The sequence below is a fragment of the Podarcis pityusensis genome (genome assembly GCF_964106645.2).
Source record: "Podarcis pityusensis genome assembly, chromosome: 4".
Lineage (NCBI taxonomy): Eukaryota > Metazoa > Chordata > Lepidosauria > Squamata > Lacertidae > Podarcis > Podarcis pityusensis.
Window position 1 is genome coordinate 5,957,683 of NC_138027.1, and position 17,627 is coordinate 5,975,309.

The 17,627-nt window shown below is 47.8% G+C and overlaps 1 long non-coding RNA gene across 1 annotated transcript; it reads right to left on the reverse strand.

Annotated features, from left to right (window-relative positions):
- Positions 1 to 612: 612 nt before the first annotated feature.
- On the reverse strand, positions 613 to 994 carry LOC308475670. The gene is made up of 2 exons (XR_013985360.1): positions 955 to 994; positions 613 to 904 (listed from the first exon to the last, which is right to left on the reverse strand). It is a non-coding gene; the product is annotated as an uncharacterized lncRNA (long non-coding RNA).
- Positions 995 to 17,627: the final 16,633 nt, after the last annotated feature.

Genomic DNA, 17,627 nt, shown 5'->3' on the forward strand with positions numbered 1-17,627 from the left:
AACTCCCATTGTATGGCCCTGTGAAGTATCCACTCAGTCACTCACACACACGCTTCGTGAGATTCCTTGCCCGGGTGAAGTCGCCTTACCGGGAACCGAAGTACTACCCACTCCACACTCAGGTCAGCTACAAATTGTACTTTCTCATACATACAATGCGCTGGATACTTCACCATACTCTACCTCCCAACCTTTCCCTTTCCCTACACCAGATCACCATCTGATGTACCCAACCACCTAGCATACTCAGTTCCCCTTTACTGAGACGCAGAAGTTTGATCAAGACTTCTCTTCCTCCCAATTAATTGGAGGGCCAAAAACCCCTTAGTGCACTTACCCTTAGTTGGTTGCCTGTTTATTTCTCTGGTTCCCCCCGGTCCGTCGCCGTCGGTGGGCAGGGTATCAGACAGGCGAGACTTCTGCGTTCCCCTGGAAAAAAACTTTCCAGTGCGCGCTGGGTAAGCAGTGAGTGGTCCTCTCTCTTGTACCCTGCCCAGTAAGGCGAAGGGGCTGCGTTCCAGCAGACCACTTATCCGAGTCACGGCACCATAAAATGTAGCACCCTGCTTGTGGTTAACGCTTAGCTGGAATGAAATATTCAACGCAGCAATAGAGAAATTAAAATAATAATTTATTTGTCAGACAAATAAATGAGAGGCACAGTGGTATATGGTTACCAAGCTCTGGCCTGGTCTCCTGCCATTATGGCCAGCACTTATATTCCCTCAGCCCAGCCCCCTTGCTCCTCCTTTGGCTGCCTCTGTCCAATCAGCCTGGTTGAATTTCCTATTGGCTGATTGCTAGAACCAATCATATAAGATACTCCCATTTCCTATTACCTTTTATGGGAGACAAAGAGCTATATTTCCTTCTATTTATAATTGGCAAACAAGTAGCCATTAACCTCTACAAGGCACCTTAATTAACGATCACCTTTGCCCCCTTACCATTAACCTCTACAAGGCACCTTAATTACCAGATAACCCTTTGCCCTAGACAAGGCGCCTTAACTAACATTTCACCTTTTGCCCTATTGCCCTATTCACTCCAGAACAGATGGTGGCTAATGGTTCTATTTTTATCTGAACAGAGATCTTGGGTTCACCAGCTATGAAAGATCGCCTTCTTTGGAGCCATATGTCAGGAGTGCTCTGATGGTTTCCTGCCTGGCAGGGGGCTGGGCTCAATGGCCCTTGTGGTCTATTCCAACTCTAGGATTCTATGATTCTATGAAATAAGAATCTAACATAAGAATCTAAATTTCTAAATCCTTTGCATAATTACATTTAAGCCAATATATTTAATACATAACATATATAGTTTTTTTATAAGCAAAGACGTTCACAATAAGAAAAAACTTAAAAACACTTTCTTCAGAGAGAAGCCCCCCTTTCCCTAGCCAGCTGCTGTTTCCATTAGCTCTTGCCGTTTGTCCTATTTGTGGCACAATATTCTTACTATTTACCAGCTTACCATTGTGTTTTTGCAACTTGATTATTTGTAAGGTCAGTGACCTCGCTTCCCAGCCTTTTTATGACCGCAATAAACCAATAAACCAAAGGGGCCCTCTGCCTAAGAGGATGAACATCTGCCAAAATCTTAGCCAGCCTAGTTCCTGCCTGGCATGAAACATTTGTGAATTTAAGCTCATTTTTAGAATTATAGGAACCTGATCAAAATATAAGCCTTGATTATAATGCAGGCTCAGATGCCTCATTATCTCAGGATTGCCTACACTGACCGGCAGTCTCTGTCCTTGCCCTTCTCTCCCGGGCTGAAACTTCAGTTCTTGCTCCTCAGCTCAAATGCTGAAATTGACAGCCTGCGCCGCCTCGACGCTGAGGCAGGCGAGCGCCTGACAGGTGGAGCCCTTCCGTGGCACGATCCTGCTCCTCATCTTCCGCTCCCGGTGCCTGTTGCCAATGGGACGCCAGCCCATCAGAGGAGAGCTTCCTCATGACTCCATTACGCTTCCCCTCTGAGAATTTAACAATGTGTGCATTAAGCAGTTGCTCCCTTTGCCTCCCTGTTAATGGTTCCCATTTACTTGCACTTACTTCCATTTAGCTCCCCCGCCCCTCCCACTGTAAACATATGCATGTTTAATGGGATTCCTCTTTTAACAACAGCGCTGGCAGCTGGCCTTTCCTGTAGGGCACAGATTTAGAGGAAGGGAGTCCGCGGCTGCAAATTCTGGGCCTGCACAGAAAAAGAAGAGGGTCTTGTTGCATGGATTTTGATGGGTGTGAGAGGAAGTTTTATTTAGAAATTATCCTTCCTCCTTTTCTCACTTGCGTGAGATGCAAATACCTACGTCAGCAGAGAAAAATCACCATCCATGTGCAACTTATCTTTAGAAGTTATTTAGGACAAGGTTGCATAACCTTCTAGAACAATCATGAGGTGCAAGGATGCTATTGGCAGGCTTGGTTCGCCTTCTCCTTCTATGTTTCCCCCTTAACAAAGAATAAATAAATCACTCTGACTGTTTAAGTAAAACAAAAAAATACAAGGTTTACTCACACTAGAAGTCTTGCCAGTATCTTCAACAGATACAGCAGTGAAAATCAGGCAGGGGATAATTCTTAAAACTTATAAAATTCAATAGTCCAGTTCAAAATGGAGCGTGCTCTCTGGGGGAGAGTTCACGTCACAGGTAAGAAAAGAGTGTGTGGTGACAGGAAGTTTCTATTGTTCCCTTTTCCACCACACAAGTTAAGATGGTATGACTGTCAGGAGTTCAGCCTACACTCGAGTAGGACCCTGGCAGAGACACATACCCAGCTGGCAAGTTCCCTCCCTCCTGGTCGATCGTTCGGGAGCTTCAAAAGCTTTCTCCAGCCCGAACATCACAGCGACCGATGCCAACAGACACCGGCACACTTAGGGATCCGCAGAGTTTGCACACCTTGCATGACAGACCTCAGCAACTCAGCATTTTGGCTAATCGACTTTATTTACATATAAACACACACAGAGCACTGCAACATGGCTCCCTCTCTCTCTAGCATCAGACAGCAAAGAGAAAAAGAACAAAGGACAATAGTCCCACTTCACAGAACACAGTAACACAAACATCCTGTCTCCGTCACTTCCCACACTGTGGAGTCAAAACATATACCATCATGTGATAGACAACAATCCCATGACTGCAATCACGGAGCAGGAATTCTAACAATGACATCATAGAGTCCCCTAGCTGTGGCTATCTAGCAATCATGCATTTGTGATTTTGGCTGCACATCCTCCCACAGGTCTGATTTCTAAAACGAGAGCAAGCACAGCTCAAGATGCTCAGGTGTTGACTTATTTTGCTTCTTTCTAAGGGTTTCAGGAAATGGAGAAGCTGAACGAGGGGGAATAGGTGGGGTGTTAAGCCCTGTGATTGACTGAACCACCAACACTCTGAAGAAAGATCATATTCTTGTGGGGGAATAGACAGAGACAAGTGGGTGAGTGGGCAAGCAAGAAGGTGAGCGAACACCAAGCCCATTATTGGAGGCTGTCTTGGTCCGGAAGTTAAGCTCCCCACTTGCCTGCTTGCCAGGCTCACTGTTCTGAGCTTGGAGAGTGAAAGGGAAAGTAATAGAGCCCCAGGTTCTGGGGCACTCTCCATGTAAATACCAGGTAGCGAGGCACCACTTTCTCATTTGCCTCCACTGGCAAAATGTCTTGGGCTGGCCCTGGGTAAAGTGTGCATATTAATGCATATAGTATTCATGAACATAACAGACAAAACAGTGTTATATCAGGGGAAATGGCTTTGCAAAAATGCATATGCATGGTAACATTGCACCCCCAAAAAGTGTGTCCATTAGGAGAAATTTGTGTTAAAATGATAATGAATTTTCAGGAGGGTTTTTAAAAAAGAAAATCACCTGCTGATGTGGAAATGTGGCGAGCCAAACTTAAGATGGTAATAATGAGAAACTGAAATGCCCATCCCTAGTCAGGAGAGACAGTCGTGGGTTGCAGGCCTACTGCTTGGATGACAGGAGCAAGACAGCAATAAGTCACACAGAGTAAGCAGAGTGAAGTCTTTATTAGAAGAAGCAGGGTCTGCTCAGGAGTGCTGGGCCAAATGAGCACAGCAACTCTTCTGTGTAGGTCTTGCCCCTATGAGGAAGTTCCAGAGACTGAAGGGTCCTGCCTTCCCACAGCTGCCTAAGTCTCCCCCTCTCCAGGGTTACCCCCAAGCAATCTGAGACTACGCTGGCATGGCTGCCTTTGCTGCTCCTGCTTCATGCCTCTCCTGGTACTGAGAAACCAGGGGAGAGGGGAATGTGTCTTCTCCCTCTGGCCACCCTGAACCTTCTTCCCTTGGGGGTTCCCCAGCTGGTGCCTCCCACTGCTCCTCTGTGTCCAAACCGTTCATGACATAAGAGCGCAACATGCCTCCGGGGGCCGGATCTATCCCAACCCCCTTGCTCTCTTGCTCCTAAATGTTGCTGGTGGGGGCAGCTGGCTAGGCAGTCTCCTCCTGACTCTCAAAGGTGATGATGTCGGGGTTGCACTGAAAAGCCCCCATCAGATTAGCCTCCGCAGAGAGAACAAAATGCAGGAATCACAATCCTAGATCTTTTTTGATTACCTGCCAAGGTGGCTGCATTCTGTTCTCAGGCTCGCCCACGGATTCCCTCGCAGAGAGCCAGATATGATCTTTGAAAGGAGGCTTTTGTTTCCCTGTAATCTTCTACTCAGTACGGCTTATTCCTCGAGCAGGGCCAAATACACACACACACACACACGACACACCTGATGTGCTCTGCATTTTAATCACACCAGGGCAACACGAACGGATAAAGAAGAACATTTTGCATGCCGAATTACAGATGCATTTTAAGCATCTTAGACAGTAGTTCCCAAAGTGGGGCGTGCTGCCCCCCTTCTTTTGCACACATTCCAGCTTGTCCATAGCCTTTTAAAATGGTGGTGCCCAGAACTGGACACAGTGTTTTTTTTGCTGCTGCATCACACAGTTGACTCGTGTTAAGGTTGTGGTCCACACCCATCCGCAACAGTTTTAATCTGAACGTAAGAAGTGGCTGCTGGATCAGGCCAATGGCCAATGGAGCCTGGCATCTTGTTCTCACAGTGGCCAACCAGATGGGAAACCCACAAGCAGGATTCGAACACAAGAGCCACTCTCCCTTCCTGTGGTTTCCAGCAACAGGCATTCAGAAGCACTGCTGCTGGTAGCCATCACTAGACTTCTCCTCCTCCTTGAATTCTCCAACCCGTTTTAAAAGGCAGCTGTGGGAGGGAGTTCCATAGTTTGTGCTGTGTGAAGAAGTAGCCCTAACCATCAGTGCCCTAAACCAGCCACCCCCAACCTGGTGCCCTCCTGGTGCACTTTTGGACTGCATCCCTATTAGTCCCAAACTAATCTGGAGGGCACCAGGTTGGGCGAGGCTGCACCAAAAGCCGCAAAGCCTTGCCAGAAGAGAAAAGGGATCCACCAGAGTGGACTTTGGCAAGAGGAGTGTGTCTGTTTTCAGGCCCTTGTTTTCAGCCGTAAGCCGCTTTGCTGGTTCCAGTGTGCTCAGAGCAACCTCTCAGCAGCCTGAACTGAACGCTCTTGGCACAGCCTCTTCAGGTGAAGCTTCCTCATTTTCCTGTGCAAGGCAGAACAGCAGCAAAGTGGCCCAAAAGCAATCAGAAAGGGATCCACGGATTTGCCAGCCGTTGCCTCTCCAAAACGCTTGCAGAGGTGGCTGCTGATGTCAGGACTCTGTGGAGAAGTGTTTTGTTTTGTTTATTCAACTTATACACTGCCCTATACCGGGAGGTCTCAGGGCGGTTCAAAACAAGACCACAACATATAAAATCAAACCAAAAGCAGTAACCCAATAACTACCTCCCAAAAGCCAAATTCTAAAAGGGTGTCGGATGTCAATTAGATCAACCCAAGGCCTGGTTGAAAAGGAAGTTTTGACTGGTGCCTAAAGGTGTAAAATGAAGGCGCCAGGTGAACTTCCCTGGGGAGAGCATTTCACAGATGGGGAGCCCCTGCAGAGAAGGCCCCGTTCTCGTGTTGCCACCCTCCAGACCTCTCAAGGAGGCACAAGAAGGAGGTAGCTTTGGGGGCACTTTAACAAGACCCTTTTAAAAAGACAAACCTCTCCCTACATAGACACATTAAAACGAAGGGGAGAAAATACATTAAAAACATCCCACCCACTTCTAAAAGACTACAGAAGATTATAGATGGATGTTTTTGCCTGGCACTTAAAGGTTTGTAATGATGGCACCAGGCTAGGCTCCCTGGAGAGAGCATTGCACAAACAAGGAGCCACTGCAGAAAAGGCCCTGTTCTTGTGTTGCCACCCTCCAGACCTCACGCGGAGGCAGGGGAGTAGGAAGGGGGCATGGGGGAGGTCCATCCTGGGTGTCATCCCAGAGGGGAGTGACAAAATCCCCCCTGGGCAGATCGCCGCCATGCCAATCAGCCCCCCGGGCAGATCGCTGCCGTGTTGATCGCCCTCCCGGGTAGATCGCTCCGCCCCCTGGGTGGATCACCCCACCCTGTGGGGGGCGAGCCCCTCTCGTGGGTGCATGGCATGTGCGCCATTCCGGGTGCCTGAGCAGCTAGTTCCGCCGCTGCGTGGAGGAGACACACAAAGAAGGACTTCAGGTGATGAGCACAAGGTCCAGGTCAGGAGAGTGAGGGTGAATGCTGATAAGTTACTCAAAAGCAACAGAGTAAGAATCTGTTGCCACAGAGTAGAGCCCTCATTGTGTGGGAGACAGCGAGGGACTGAGTGATCTGCCATAAATGGAAAACAGAGTGGGAAGTGTTGCTAAGACCATTGGTGGTTTAATCTCTTTCAATCTGTCCAATTGCTTTATTTGTTTTTAACTAGGTATCTGGTTAAACAGGAAATATTAATTTTCATAGTTGTCTTCTTGCTTGCTTACCTTTTGATTGAACAGTTACGTGGTCTTTTGGTCCTGTTTGTGTGATTTTGTACATTTTGTATATTTGTTCCCTCTGGGATAAAAAAAGAGTGAATGAAGAGGAGGCTATAAATACTGCCCTAGTCAGACCCCACCTGCAGTCCTGAGTCCAGTTCTGGGTGCCATCATTTAAGAATGATATTAATAAGCTGGAAGGTGTGCCAAGGAGGGCGATCGAGGGTCTGGAAACCAAGCCTTATGAGGAACAGTTGAAGGAACTGGGTATGCTAAGCCTGGAAAAGAGGAGACTGAGAGGAGATGGGATAGCCCTCATCCAGTATCGGAAAGGAACAAGCTTGTTTTCTACTGCTCCAGAAGGGAGGACCAAAACTAATGGATTTAAATACAGTCATACCTCTTGTTACGTTTGCTTCAGGTTAAATCTTTTCAGGTTGCGTCCCGCGGTGACCAGGAAGTACCGGAAAGGGTTACTTCTGGGTTTTGCTGCTTGTGCATGCACAGAAGCTCAAAACGACATCACGCGCATGTGCAGATGCGGTGAATCGCGACCCGTGCACGCGCAGACGTAGGTTGCATTCTGCTCATGTTGTGAATGGGACTCGGGAACGGATCCCATTCGCAACCAGAGGTACCACTGTACTGAGTTTTCTGACTAAACATATGGAAAAACCTTCTGAGAGTTAGACAGTCGAACGGTCTCGCTCAGGAGATTGTGGACTCTCCTTCTTTGGAGGTTTCTAAGCAGAGATTGGATGGCCATCTGTCATGGATGCTTTAGCTGAGATTCCTGCCTTGCAGGGGGTTGGACTAGATGACCCCCAGGGTCCCTTCCAACTCTACAATTTTACAATTTCATGATTCTCTTTTAGACACCTACACGTCCCTCCCGCCCAAAGTTCCCTGACGAGATGGTTACCGGTACTTGAGACAGCCTCCACGAGCGTGAATGTTCATGCGGTGTTGCAGGGCAGCAATCCTTCTCCTTCTCCTACCTGGGATCGTTGGCAGGGGAACGTTGGCAGGGGTGGGGGGAGCCTTTCTTAAACTGATGATGACTTTGTCATCCAGCACCTTAATTCCTTTGGGCATTTGATGAATGTATTGGCGAAGCTTCTTGCTGATGGGGAATGGGCAGAAATGGAAGGATGATAGACTGGAGCTGCCTGGGCAGCAGAGCAGCTCACTTTGGCCTCCCATTTATCAATATCCTCCTCATGCCGTGCTTGCACATTTCTGAGTGACAGGACAGCCTTGGTTGAACCAGCAGCATCTCCACCTCCTCCCTGCACCCAGATCATTTGACCTTGCAGTGGTTTTTTACAAAGATCCACTCTCGTGTGTGTGTGTGTGTGTGTGTGTGTGTGTGTGTGTGTGTGTCTACACCAGGAAGGCTTAAAGTGGAGGTTAATTTTAATGTACAGTCACACCTCTTGTTATGTTTGCTTCATGGTACGTTATTTCAGGTTGCGTCCCACGGCGACCCAGAAGTACTGGAAAGCGTTACTTCCGGGTTTCACCACTTGTGCATGCGCAGATGTGCAAAATGACGTCATGCGCATGCGCAGAAGCGGTGAATTGAGACCCGCGCGTGCGCAGACGCGGGTTGCATTCCTTTCAGGTTGCGAACGGGGCTCCGGAATGGATCCCGTTCGCAACCAGAGGTACCACTGTAGTTGGTTGGAATGGGGAGAGAATTGCATTCTAGGGACGAGAAACACATTCAGTTCAAAGGAGAAACTGAGAGTACCTGAGATTTACAGATTCACTCCTCTCTAGTTGGAGTCCAAAACATGAAACTAGGGAGAGGTTTTTCCATCCTGAGGTGGCTGCTCTGATGCAGAAGGCTCTGGTTTAATAATAATAATAATAATAATAATAATAATAATAATAATATTTATTATTTATACCCTGCCCATCTGGCTGGGTTTCCCCAGTCACTCTGAGCGGCTTCCAGCTGAATATTAAATACAATGATTCCTCAAATATTAAAAGCTTCCCCAAACAGGGCTGCCTTCAGATGTCTTTAAAGAGTCTGATAGTTGTTTATTTCTTTGACATCTGATTGGAGGGCATTCCACAGGATGGGCGCCACTACCGACATCTCCACTTTGGGGAAAGCCTCAGGGATACTTCAGTTGTGATCCCTTCATTGGGGGGTTGGACTAGATGACCCTTGGGGTGCCTTCCAATCCCACAGTTCTATGATAAGCCTTCCCTCGCTCACGGGGAGCCACATGGAGCGCCTCAGGTCCCCCCCAAATCTGTCTCCATTTGGACGGCGCCTCCTGGCAGCTCCCTTTGTCTTGCCTGGGGCCACTCTTGCAGAACAGGTAATTGAATATTGAGCTGGGCCATTTGTAACAATCCATCTGGGCCCCGTCACGGAGGAGCACTTGCGTCGCGTTAATGGGGCCTTCATCTCGGGGAATAAATATCAGCAGCCTATTGATTCATCCCTTCAGCTTCCCTTAAAAATTGAAAAATTAAACGATGGAGAGAGGTTTCTCAGAACGGCAGCGGAGGAAGAGCAAGCCTCCAGCCGGCTAAAAGCCCCAGTGCAAATCCCAGTGCAAGCAGAATCTGAGTCGAAGAGCAACACTCTGTCCCCCTATGGTTTCCAGCAACTGGTATTCAAGGCAAGGCTGCCTCCGTCATCAGTGGAGACAGATAGATAGAACCCAACCATCGTAGCTTGCATTGCAAGCGTAAGAAAAATGCAAGGATGAAGCATCAGAAAGGCAGTGTGGTGTAGTGGTTAGAGCTTTGGAGCAGGGCCTGGGAGAGGCTAGGGTTTGAATTCCCCTACTTGGGCCATGACATTCACCGGGAGAGATGCCTTGGGGGCCAGTTGCTGCCTCTCAGCCTACCCTACCTCACAGGGTTGTTGTAAACGAGGACTGGGATAATCAAGTACACTACCAGGAACCCCTTGGAGGAAAAGGTGGGATACAAATGCAAAATTGATAAATAGAAAAACAGCACTATTGAATATATGGGATGCTGGTGCTATAGATTGGGGAGTAAAAGGTAAAGGGACCCCTGACCATTAGGTCCAGTCGTGACCGACTCTGGGGTTGCACGCTCATCTCGCTCTATAGGCCAAGGGAGCCGGTGTTTGTCCGCAGACAGCTTCCGGGTCATGTGGCCAGCATGACTAAGCCGCTTCTGGCGAACCAGAGCAGCACACGGAAACGCCGTTTATCTTCCCGCCGGAGCGGTACCTATTTATCTACTTGCACTTTGATGTGCTTTCAAACTGCTAGGTTGGCAGGAGCAGGGACCGAGCAACGGGAGCTCACCCCATCACGGGGATTCAAACTGTCGACCTTCTAATCGGCAAGTCCTAGGCTCTGTGGTTTAACCCACAGCGCTGGAAGGGAACCCCCTAAACCATGGGTAGGCAAACTAAGGCCCGGGGGCCAGATCTGGCCCAATCGTTTTCAGATCTGGCCAGTGTGGTGTAGTGGTTAAGAGCGGTAGACTCATAATCTGGGGAACCGGGTTTGCATCTCCGCTCCTCCACATGCAGCTGCTGGGTGACCTTGGGCCAGTCACACTTCTTTGAAGTCTCTCAGCCCCACTCACCCCACAGAGTGTTTGTTGTGGGGGAGGAAGGGAAAGGAGAATGTTAGCCGCTTTGAGACTCCTTAAAGGGAGTGAAAGGCGGGATATCAAATCCAAACTCTTCTTCTTCTTCTTCTTCTTCAATCTGACCCACGGACGATCCAGGAATCAGCGTGTTTTTACATGAGTAGAATGTGAGCTTTTATTTAAAATTTATCTCTGGGTTATTTGTGAGGTATAGGAATTTGTTCATTCCCCCCCCCCCCCCAAAAAATATATAATCCAGCCCCCACAAGTACTGAGGGACAGTGGACCGGCCCCCAGCTGAAAAATTTTGCTGACCGCTGCCCTAATACTAGAAATTTATAGATGGTAGGATTTTGATGATTTGGGATGTGAAAGGAGAAATACAAGTTGCGGAGGAATTCCTGGGCTAGCCTATGCAAAATGACCTGGCCATTAAGAAACAATACTGGGACATTGAGAGCCATTGGCAATGTGAGAGAACTGTCCTCCCCGCTCGCCCTGATGTGTGAACAGAGACTGGGGGTTAGGAAGGTTGTGAGGTGAGAGGAAAAGAGAGTTCTTAGCAAAGTGTGCTGGGAAGAGGAAGGAAGAAGAAAGACTGGGCTCCATCTTGGGCAGGTTGGCTGAAGGCTGACTGACTGGGAGAGATGCCTTGGACCCCAAGGAGCCCCTCTTGAAAGGACCTTCCTGTAAGATCTGGACTCCCTCCATGCAGGCTGAAGGTGTAAATAGGCAAATCAACCATATTTCTTACAGCTACAATAGTCTCCGCTGTGTCTCAATTCTCCAAAGGACCACAGACCCGGGGTGAGTGCCTGGAACCCCCAGGAATCTTGCTGTGGCTCTGCAGAGAGAAGGGGAGGCACCCAACTTTTGTAACAATGCTCTAAAATAATTCTCCTCGAAGGAACTGCTAACTTGGTTACTGGTAGCTGCCAGACTCCCTGTTGCACAAAAATGGAAGAACTTAAATGATCTGACTCTTGGGGTGTAAGAACTTGTGGAATCTCACAATTGCTGAAGGATAACCCACAAGGTCTGCGTGATGAAAGGAAATAACGTTTTTATGCAATTTGGTGGGACTTTTTTTATCTTGCATTTCAAACAATAACTTGCACGGCTCCTTACATGCACCTATGAAAGAAATATGGGCTAGTTCAATATACCTATGTAGAATTATGCATGCCATTATTGTGAGAGCACCCCTCTGACGACTTTCTGCACCCTTTGTGTTTAAAAATAAAAAAGTAAATGTTTGAAAATGGACTGTGTAGGCTTATGTCTAAAGTCAATGGATATAAAAAAACACTAGTAGATGTACCACTGGATAAGTGTTTAATGGTTCTTGTTTTTTGTGTTTGCACTTGTTTAAAAACCTATTTTAAAAAATTGTTTAAAATAAATAAACAAATAATTAAGGGATGCAGATGAAAGCATCAGCAAATTCACAGCATCTTTGGAGACTCATTCTGCAAAATTGTCTCTGGTTTATTGTGGCGCATGATGACACTGTGTGTTTGAATTTGCCACCCTAGAAGAGAAGGGCTGGGTGCTTCAGAGGGGGCCAGCCCCACGCAGGGAAGTTTGAAAGGTCTTGGCACCGCCAGGAGACAACCTTAAATATTTTGGTAATTACCCTTCCACTTCCCTGCTGCGAAAGGCGTATGTTCCTCTTAATGAAGATTGAACTGAATGGCGAGGGCTGAGTGCGAAGCAGCAGTGGGAAGTTAATCTGTCTGCTTGTAATATACGCAGGAAATGAATTTAATTGCCACATCAGAGAAATGATTACAGCTGCAGCAGGGTCCCCGTGGAGGCGGAAGATCAACAGAGCAAGAAGGGGGCCTTCTCCATGGGCATCCCTTTTTTCACCCAAGGGGATATTGAGAGGAGAGAGGCATCTTCAAATATCTCAAGGGCTGCCACATGGAAGATGGAGCAAGCTTGGTTTCTCCTGCTCTGGAGGGGAGGACCAGAACCAATGGATTCAAGTTGCAAGAAAGGAGATTCCAACCAAACATCAGGATGATCTTTCTGACAGTAAGTGCTGTTCAGCCATGAGATGGAAGGTGACGGACTCTCCTTCTTTGGAGGTTTTTAAGCAGAGCTTGGGTGGCCATTTGTCATGGATGCTTTAGCTGAGATTCCAGCATTGCTTGGGAAGACAGGCGAACTAAGGCCAGTGTACTGGAAGAAGCAAAGATCTCCGGTGTTGAAGCAATGTTCTTCAACATCAACTTCGTTGGACTGGTCATGTTGTGTGGATGCCTGATTATCGTCTTCCAAAGCAACTACTACTCTATTCCAAACTTAAAAATGGAAAGCGTAATGCTAGTGGTCAACAAAAGAGGTTTAAAGACTCTCTCAAGGTCTGCGAGCACTCCAGTTGGAGAACAGTCTTTACCAAACGTGTCATGGCCTTTGAAGACACTTGAACTCAGGACACAAGGGAGAAATGAGCTAAGAGGAAAGCATATTTGGCAAACCCACACCATGATCAACTCCCACCTAGAAACCAATGTCCCCACTGTGGAAGGACATGTGGATCCAGAATTGGCCTCCACAGTCACTTACAGACTCATTGTTAAAACTGTGTTTATGGAAGACAATCTTACTCGGCTACGAGGCATCGCCAAAGAAGAAGATGACTAAATTACCCTGGTAGTCCCTCACAACTCTTCAATTCTATGATTGCTAAAGTTAGATGGGTCTGATCCAGCAGGCTCTTCTCCTTACGTTGGACATCCACCTGCGAGGGATTTTTCTGCTGCGATTCCTGTGTTGCAGGGGGTTGGGCAAGATTACCTTTGCGGGGTCTCTTCAGACTCAACGATTCTGTGAGGTGCAACCAGCACAACTGTTCCTGGACAGATCCTGGAAGAGCCCATGACGGTGGTCCTCCAATCCGGTTGCAGCAACCCAGGCCTGAAGCAGATTACTCGGAAGCAGATGGCTTTTAATTGGCAACTCCTCCAGCTTACTTCCGTCTCTGGCCCATTCAATTAAGGCTTCGAATCAAACTTCGTCCAAGTCAGGTTGGCTGCATGTAATTATGCAGAAATCTAGATGGGTTTAAAAGCTTAAGGCTATTCCGCTTATCCCAAAGGATGAGCAGGAGAGATCTGCTCCCTTCCCCTCTCTGCCTCTGTCAGTCCAGAGATACTGCAGGGGCAGCCAACTTATTGATCCGGGTCCTTTGGCTGAAATCTGCTTCCTGCCTCCACCCACCCACAGACCAAGGCTTCATTACTGCAGGGAAGTCCTGGCCAAACGGATGCAGCAACCACCGGCCCGACTCTGCTCAGGGCGAGGTGGAAGGGGGGGAGGGAGGAGAACAGGACTGAACTCACACAAGTCCAGTTTCTATTGCTAGGCGAATTTGTTGAGACGGTTTGCGAAGATCCTGCACTGATTCAGAAGCATTTTTAAGCTGCCTTAGAGTTTTTAAAATCTCAATGTTTCTAAAAGCGGTATACATAAAAACAAGAAAACAGTATCACATAAAATAGAGATATGACAGGGGTAGAGGGGGGGTGCAGAACCCCAGTAGAACAATACAGCATCATAGAAACAGAAATTTGGGGGTAACAGGGCATGTTCTTTGCTGGGAATAAGCAACCAGAGGCGGTTTTAGGGTAGAACAGAGTGTGAGAGGCAGGGGTGCCAAATGTTAGTGTCACACTGAAATTTGAGACATATGCACTGAGGCGTCAGGTCCCCTGGACATGTGGAAGAAACCCTTTATTTTCTCCATATTGCATTCACACTCTCGCTTCTAAGTTGGTTATGATGGAGCAATGAAAGGAAGGAGGTTTAATCTGCAGGTCCTGTCAACAACTCTGTCATCCTTCTGTTTTAGAGCTGGCTTCTCAAGCCTATTCGTGTTTTCAGTCTGTTTCCCTCCTCCTCCACCACCACCTTCTTTGTGAGGGCCCTTCCAGGTTGCCACTGTTTTCAGGAGGGATGGAGGCAAATTCACGTTGTGCAATTGGAGACCTCTGAAGGCAGCCCTGTTCTAGGGAAGTCTTTGATGTCTGGTGTTTTGTTGCATTTTAAATATCTTGTTGGGAGACGCCCAGAGTGGCCGGGGCAACCCAGTCAGATGGGCAATATATAAATAACAAAGTTGCTGTTGTTGTTGTTGATTTGCAGTCTCATGCAAGAAACCTGCTTCCCCAAAGGATCAGCTGCAATAAGAGAAGGGGAAAGGCCTTGGAAAAGAGCAAGCACGTAGCTTGGGGGTACTCCTGGAGGCAGACTAGAGACCCAAGTCTCCTCTGTGGGCAGGAGTGCTTTTTACTAGTTTTGTCTGATATGCCAGCTAAAGTCTTGCCTGGACAGGGATAGCTGGCCGCTTTGTGCTGCAGTAGCCACTGGCAGGCAGAGGCTCTGGGTGTGGCGCTGCTTCGGTGCCTCATGGCAGAGGCAGGCGAGGGCGGCGAGCTGATGCCAGGAGGCGCCATGTCCAGCCTCTGCCTCTGCCCTGGCGTCCTCCAGAACTTGACACCCTGGCGCCCTGCGCCACTAGCCTCTATGGGTAAGACGCCCCTGCTGCATTAAGCTCCTTGGAAGAAAGGTGTGGTGGAGATCTTGGGGGGGGGGGGGCAGAAAAATTTGCTGAGGGGTGCTGAATCGGATCCCTATGCTGGGCTACTGTCTCATCTGTAAACGTTGAGGCATCCTTGAGGACTCCAAAAAAGGTGCACTTTCTTTCCCAAAGAGCCTTGAGGCCCACGTGTCCAAAGCCCATAACTGTTGCAAGGAGGAACCTTTTATTCCTCACAGAAACAGCGAGAGATGAGAAAATGCCACGCCGGAGGCCCACGTCCCTTGCGTAACGCCGACTCGGTTGGTGACACTGGAAGAACGTGCATTTCTGACGACCGGGAAAATGTTTGCTCCAGGCCAGCCAAGTGCCAATAACACCTATTATGAAAACACGTATCCCGCAGCAAATCTTGCACACACACAAAGTCTGCAAAAGTGCGTCTTTAAGTGGAAAAATCCCCAGAATGACTTCAGAGGCAGAAAAGAAAGGACGGTTTCTGTTCAACTCTCTCCTCCATCACCTCTGGGTGCTTTTGAGGTTTGGAATGGTAATGCTGATAAAAGGAATTTGAGCTTCAAAATCCATTGCAGCAAAAGCTGACAATATCTGTCAAATATCTGATAGCTAGCATTCAATGTCATGATTTGGCTTCCGGCCAGATTTTATATTTAACTTCTAGTATTTGATATCTGGAGAGCCTTTAATGCCTATACTGTATTTATAAATAGTAAGTATAAATAGTATACAACCTGGTGTCCTCTAGATACTTTGACTTGTTTGATTTGCTTTATTAGACTTGTATATCCCCTTGTACAATCCTAGCCCAATTTCCATTGAATTTGAATCCCCACTGGGTGATCTTCAGAGGCCTGTCACAGCCTCTCAGCCTAACCTACTTCACAGGGCTGTTGTGAGGATTAAGTCATAGAACCATACATTTGGAAGGGACTCCAAGGGTCATCTAGTCCAACCCCCTGCAAGGCAGGAATCTCAGCTCAAGCATCCATGGCAGAAGGCCATCCATCCTCTGCTTAAAAACCTCCAAGGAAGGAGAGTCCGCTGCCTCTCATGGGAGTCTGTTCCACTGTCAAACGGCTCTTAGTGTCAGAAAGTTTTTTTCCAAATGTTTTAGTCGGAATCTCATTTCTTGTAACTTGAAGCCATGGGTTCGAGTCCTACCCACTGGTGCAGGAGAAAACAAGTTTCCTCCCTCTTCCATGTGATAGCACTTGAGATATTTGAAGATGGCTCTCGTATCTCCTCTCAGTCTCCTCTTTTCCAGGCTGAACATACCCAGCTCCTTCAACCACTCCTCATCAGGCTTGGTTTCCAGACCCTTGACCATCTTGGTTGCCCTCCTCTGCACACCTTCCAGCTTGTCAACATCCTTCTTCAACTGTGGTGTCCAGAACTGGACACAGTATCCCAGCTGTGGTCCCTATTCTGAGGAGTGAGAGAACCATGTATACCGCCTTAAGCTGCTGGGTGGGGGGGCAAGGTAGGCTAAAAAGGACACAAATAAAGCAAACACCCATTTCTGTGTGCCATTTTGTCTGGTACATATGTCAGTTGGCTGCATTGCAAAATTCAGAGAAGTGGGAATTTCAAAGGATGGCTTGTTGTTTCGGGAAGTGTGATTTCAAGTGAATAAACAATAAATGAGTTTGGCCTTTAATGCAAATCAGACTTCTCTTCCAACCCTAATTATGAGGTTAAAAAAAGAGACAAGTCACATGGCCCAGCTCCTTCAAAGGCCACCTGCTTTTATCATTTGTCCATTTCAATATCTGTTTTGCCTTTGGCTAAACTGGTTGGCCAGGAATCTTAAACAGCCCACTTACAAGAATGCCCCTTGGACAGGTGGTATTGATCATACAATTCCGGAGGCAGAACTGGCAGGGATACCTTTGCTATCCATCAGAGTGCAATGCATAGTCACAATGAATAAACCTTCTTTTATTCATTATGATTGGGATCTGGGGGGCCCTGTGTGGAAACAGCCCTGGTCAAAAATCATCATCAAATCTCCCTGCCCTTCCCCACCCGGCTGCCTTCTTTTCCGCTCCATGAATTCAGAGAGCAAACACCGTTTCCCTGCTTTAATGAATCCCCGAGTGCCTCTGAAGCAAAGAAAAAGAGGGATTAAGAGTAATTGGACGCATCCGAATGCGATTTTGCCTTCCCTGCTGGATGCAAAGCAGGAGATGATTTCCATCATCAGCTGAGGAATGAATGAATGGAGAGGTGGCCGTCTGGAAAGTCAGCTGAAGCAGCTGAATTTGGGAAGGTGAGGGCAGGGTGAAACAGAATGCGGAGACTGATAAAAGCAGCAGAGTGCGAGATGGACGGATCTGACCCATGGGGACCGATCCACCAGGAACCCGTCCTGCACAACCGCCCTTGAAATGAGCATGGGCAGATACATACCGTAATTTTTGTTCTATAAGACTCACTTTTTCCCTCCTAAAAAGTAAGGGGAAATGTGTGTGCGTCTTATGGAGCGAATGCAGGCTGCGCAGCTAGCCCAGAAGCCAGAACAGCAAGAGGGATTGCTGCTTTCACTGCACAG